The sequence below is a fragment of the Lycorma delicatula genome, chromosome 3 (assembly GCF_047948215.1).
Source record: "Lycorma delicatula isolate Av1 chromosome 3, ASM4794821v1, whole genome shotgun sequence".
NCBI classification, from domain to species: Eukaryota; Metazoa; Arthropoda; class Insecta; order Hemiptera; family Fulgoridae; genus Lycorma; species Lycorma delicatula.
Window position 1 is genome coordinate 16,000,274 of NC_134457.1, and position 6,258 is coordinate 16,006,531.

The following is a 6,258-nucleotide window of genomic DNA, read 5'->3' on the forward strand; positions in this document are numbered from 1 at the left end:
TTATATTAAGCTGTTTCTGTTTAATGAGGATTATATTTAGATTAGGCTTGTATTTATTATTTGTACTGTTGTATTATATATTTTTTCATTATTATTTATTAATATCTCATGATTTTGCATTTTCAGATTCATTTTTGTTTGAGTATGTAAATAAATTTTTATAGTATTATATACACTTTTTGTCCAGTGAAGAAACATCAAAACCAGTATATAAAAAATTGTGACTAAGCTTGGTCCTTTTTCGGTGAGTGGGTCCACTTTTTTCAAAAAGTAACAAAGTACCAATATTTTTTTTGTTTTTTAATAACCAAATTAACCTCCAAAACATAATTTTTATTAAAATAACCCAATAGCTCTTTAGGGTCACATTCCTTCTTATTGTGATTTTTAGCTCACCACCATAAACTTTCATTACTTTGGGTATATGCATCTGTTTTTGGATCAACAAAGTTTTCACTATGGTTTACTGTATCATATTTGTAATTAGTCAAGGTTAGCAAGTAAAAAGAGTGTAGGATAAGTTTGGTTAGATTATATTTATAATTTCTCTACAAATACTTACTGATTTGAAAGAATTCTGCCCGTATTGTACTTTCTTTTTGAAAATGAGGAGTTGTCTATTTCTACCGTCATTCGTGTAAGTATATAATTCATACCTTCTAAATCTTCTATACAATCAAATGCTTTTCATAAATCTGATATGATTTTAATATCTGGTTCAATACATGCTACAACTGTAGACATTAATGTCTCCTTTGTTCTATCAGGAACAGCACACATGAAACATTTTTTTGTTTCACGATAAATTTCTCCAAAAACCCGCTGTTGTGGTAACATTCATCCTCTATTATATTTTATTTTAGAAAAGAGAGACTCATCAATACTACAATAGTTCCAGGTTCACCTAGTTTTGTAATAATTTAAAGGCCCATATTTCAGTAATAAATATAATAATAATTATTAAAAAAAAATTAATTTGGTTATTGTTATACAAATGTAAAAATGTTTTTATTATTTTTAAAAAGAAAAAAGTTGTACCCACATACTGAAAAAGGTCCTTAAGCTTTTATTTGCTTTATATAAAAATTATATTTGGATTTAGTTGGATTTGGAGTTGGTTTTACTATATGTTCTTGTCAGATGTATAGTTTTGATTTCCAGAAGAATATTTTTTGTTGATTTGTAAAGTTTTTGATGTAAGTAAATCTTTGGTTTATATATACATATTTTTTTTGTTGATTCATTTCCATTACCTCTTTTTTGACTGAGATATGATCTATTGTTTTTCATAGTCCTGACCATTCAAAAAGGACTTTGTCTTGAAGAACTAAATGGATTACTTCCCAAAAGAATTTTTTTTATTGATTTGTGAAGCTTTCATGCATATAAATATTTTGTTCATCCAGTTTGTTCTCTGCATCTGTATTTGTTATAATTGTTTTTCTTTAGTTATAAATTTTAATCCTTGTTTGAATTATATATGAATTTTACTGATATTTCCTTCTCTTTATCTTTAATTTATTTTATTGGGCATATATCTGTAGATTTCCTCTATGTCTTTTCCCCCAACTTGTTCATCATGTTTCTTTTCTATTTTATAAATAATTTGTTGTAGGATTTTGTTATTTTGCTTCTTTATGCCTATGATTTCAAGATTAGTTTTTCGTTGGTTATATTAGAATATTTTGATTCTATTTGAAGTTTCTTGCATTTTTATTTCTTTCTCTTTATCTTCTTGTTCTAGTTTGATGAATTGTTTTTTAAATTCATAGATTTCTTGTTTATTAATATTTTTGGGTAAGTTGTTCTTGTATATTAAATTTTTGTTGATAGATTTTTGTTTTGTTATTCTATTTTACTTTTTAATTCTTTAAAGGACTGTTTGGAGTTTGTGTCATGACATTCAGTTTCTTGTTTATTGATTTTTCATTGCTAAACAATCTAGTGTAACTTAGGGTTCACATAAACCCTCTCGTTTAGAACCAGCCGTGTTGTCAGAGGGAAAAAGAAAAAAGAGGTTTAAATTAGTAGGTGTTCATAATGAGGTAAGGAGTTTGCAGGGAGCTGTTAACTAGAAGAGTTCACTCAGACCTTAGTACCTGGTGATTACGAGGGAAGGTGGTAATTTAGCAAAGATAAGCCTTTTCTTATTGCTCATGAAATAAGTAGTTATGCGTTAGCACAATAAAAAAAAATCACAACTACCAAAAAAACATTAAAAGAAAAGTAACCATTATATAAAGAAAATTACATAATGAAGCTATTTTACTGGTTATCATGTTAGTTATGTTTTTTTGGTGAATGAAATGTCATGACTTTTCATAAGAAGCTTAATAACCATTACTGTAAATAATTCCATTCATCGTTTTCTTGCGTGTTTTCTTCACTCTTTTGTTTGAGGTTTTAGTGGAAATTCACTTGACTCTCAAATGGGAAGTTTTGATAAGTATTTACTTACATGAAAAACTTTACAAATACATTCAGTGGTTGTTTGAGTAAATTTAAAATTCTTTTGAATGAAAATAAAAGTGCATCTGACAGACTAAAAACCATATAAAATTGAGGCTAAGGTTCAGGTACATAATCCACCAGATGAACCAGTTATGAAAGTAAATTTTTCAGAACCTCCTCTAAAGAGCCTTTGATGCCATTTTCTTCTCAGGTGATCTTACTTACGAAACCAGAGAGACCATCATAAGGGGTGACTTTCTTCTTTTTCACATAATTTTAGACAGTGAAGCAATTTTTAGGATGGAGAAGAAGATAAAGGGTTGGCCAAAAGGCAAACTCGGAAATTAATTTTCTTATATAAATAAATTGATTTGCAGTGAAACATCAAGGATATTTGACAGTATCTTTGAGCTTCTATGATTGTTAAATGATCTGGACCCTATTTGTATATATCTGTGAGAAACCCATTTTCCCCAAGATGATATTTTAAATTAAGAAACTGTAATATTCATCTGTGAGATCAACCTTCAAATGTAAAGGTCAGAGGTCACAATCAGAATGAAGCATCCATTAGATTACTCTCTGCAACATACACTTACCAAACTTTGACTGGAAAGAGGATGACATAATGTAATTAATTGCCCAGCTTCCTCCACCCACTACCCTACTACTAATGGGTAACTAATGCACATAATGCTCTTTGGGGATTAGACTGAATAAATCCCCAAGGAAGAGAGTTGGAAAGGCTTCTTTTAAATTCTGAAATAGTTGTATTAAATCAGGAACTTTTTCATCAGGAGCTCAGGAACTTGTTTTAATGCCAGAAGCTGAATGAAATCCTGCATAGATTTATAGTTGCATCAATTGCATCAAATTACTCTTTCAAGGTTTTGAAAAAACCTTCACAAAAGTGACCACGTTTGGTGCAAATTCAACTGGTGCTCTAATGAAAATGAATCCCATCTGTAAAAGATGGTTATTCGATAAGGCAGCTTGAACAAGCTTCATTGCTAACACAAACTTCCCAGAAAAAACTTGAGTTATTGAAAGTGATGTCATCACAATAACTGATTTTATGTTTGACTCAGCTTTAATACTTATTTACAGAACATCAATAGACCCAGGAAACCACCATGAATGGTGGAATAATGAGATTTGTGAAGTGATCAGAAAAAGAAAAAACATACAATGCTTTCAAGAAATGTCCAACATTAAAAACTTTAGTTGCCTTTAAAAAGTACAGCATTTGCAAAAAGGTGTAAGAGATTAAAAAAATGATTGCAACAATGTGTGATCCATTAGCAGAAATATGACTGCGGCAGACATTTGAAAGAAAGTGAAGGCTTTCTTTGAGAATACATACTTTCACCCAGGCATGGCCAACATATGGCCCGTGTAATGAATTTATGCAGCCTGTGAAAAATGTTCCAATATTAGCTTTTTTTTATAAGCAATTGAATAGTGGAAAATACAGAAATTTAAAAAACTTTCAAAGAAATATTTAGTAATATTCAGCTCAAAATATATTTGTGAACAAACCTATTTTTTAATGAATTTAAATAAAAGTACAGCAAATTCTATAATAAAATTTTGTTTACTTGAATCGTTTTTGTATTTAATATTTTTTAATTTTAATATTCCGTTTGGCCCATACTAAACAGTTTTTTTTCTAATTCAGTCTGGAGGCAAACACTGTTAGCCACACCTGCTTTAACCAAATACATTGCCTTCAATCTGAAGACATATAGTAGATTCATCTAATGAAATTGCTTTTATTAGCCACTCAATTTGAAGAATTTAGTAAAATGGTCAATTTTGACCTATGATGACCTATTCCAGACCAGCTGGAATATGGTATTGTGAGTAAGCAATTAAACATGAAGTTGCTTTGTCTGATACTTTAGCAAAAGCTTTATAATTGAAAAATCAGTGTAAATATATGATGAAAATTACAAAACTATGTCCCACTCTCTATATTTGGCTGCTTACCTTTTCTTACTTAAACATCTATCTTATTTGCATATAATCCAAGTTAATTATGTTAATATTACAATTTTTGCTGTCACTGCAAAACAAATAGCCTTCAATAATGTTATTAAATGTTATCTTTCTGGTAGGATTGTTTTCAAGTAACTAGCCTTCTGTCAAATACTAAAAAAAAATGCAGTGCATTTTATTACAAGCTAATCATGGAAATGGTTCAAAATATTAATATTGCCTCTTGTTACAAAATCTAGGTATCTCACATTTTCAGATTTGAATATTTACAAAACCTAACTTGGAAAAAACATTTCTGAACCTTAAGATTTTATTGAATAAGTATTGTTTTGTTGTTGGGGTAACAATTCACGAGAGAATTGTTATGAGCTTTACTTCTGATGATTTATCATGCAAATTTATTTTGATTGATTGTATGATGTTATATTTATTAACTCAACCAAGAATGAAAGAAAAAATTTTTATAACGGTTATTAATATCAATAATGGAACTTTTGATATATGACATTTTAGATAATTAAAAATACTTTTTCTTAAACATATTTTAAAATGATAAAAAAAATATTTATTAATATCAAGAATGACAGATGTAATAATAGTATTGATGAACTTTCATGTGACTACAATAATAAAAATATAACTCTCATTAATAGAAGAGTATTAGTTGAAAAATAACATGTTATAATGAACTTCTTATTTAAGTTAGCTGAAAGCTTACAGAAAATTCAAGGTAATCAACAAATTTTTGTGATAAAATTTTTTTTACATGAGCTTTCAAACATGAAAAACTTTGAAAAATAAAATATAATAATATTATGAATAAAAAAATTAGAGGTGTATATTATGAAAATTATGTTTAATTTTGTGAATAGTACTTTGTAAAACTGAGGAAGATGTACTGTAAAAATGTAAAATAATCTCAAATTTTAGAGAAGTGTTAAATTATATTTTAGTCATCATCACAGATGACTGTGTACTGTCTATCATATAATTTGCTTCAATAATTTATAAATGCTTCATTTATTTTTGCAAAATTATAACACAAATAAAGTAATTATGATTAACTAAGACTGAATGGATATCCTTTCCAGATTTATTTCACTCATCATTCTATTTGTTTGAGAAAATTTTGTTAATAATGTTAGGCCTTTCAACTACAAATCAAAAAGTGTTTTAAGGACGTATAACAATAATAATTCATTGTGCTGCAACTGTCAGAATAGAAAAAAATTTCTAAAAATTATACAACTGAGCGAGCAATTTCAGTTAATGTTACTACTATTCATGTTTATTTGCTATTCTTGAAATTTGTTATTCTTGTATTTTTACTAATGACCTCATCTGTTTGAATATATGCATTCTACATATCTCCCAAGCATGTCTGATTTGAAGTGTTAGATATCAGCTTATGTAATTTAAGGTGTCCCAGGGATTCGGGTACTGTTTTATCTGCAGAATAATTTGGGTTAGATGATGTCATAATTTTTAATTATGAGAGTACATCCACAGATATTTTGGATGTATTTCTCCTTTTCTTTAGTCATACAGTACTCAAAACAAATGAAAATTCAAAGGAAATAAAAATCCAAACTCAAAGAAAATGTTATAAACATATTGTAAACTTTACATTTATATTATTTCACTTCCCAGATGTTATACCCAGATTCACTTAAATATAAATTTATTTATCAGATTAGAAATAAGTTAAAGTCAATATAAATGTTAACTTCTGCATTACTACTAAAAAAACTTCCTAATAAAAATAAGATTTAGTTAATAAACATCTGCAGCATATATTAACAAAAAGTG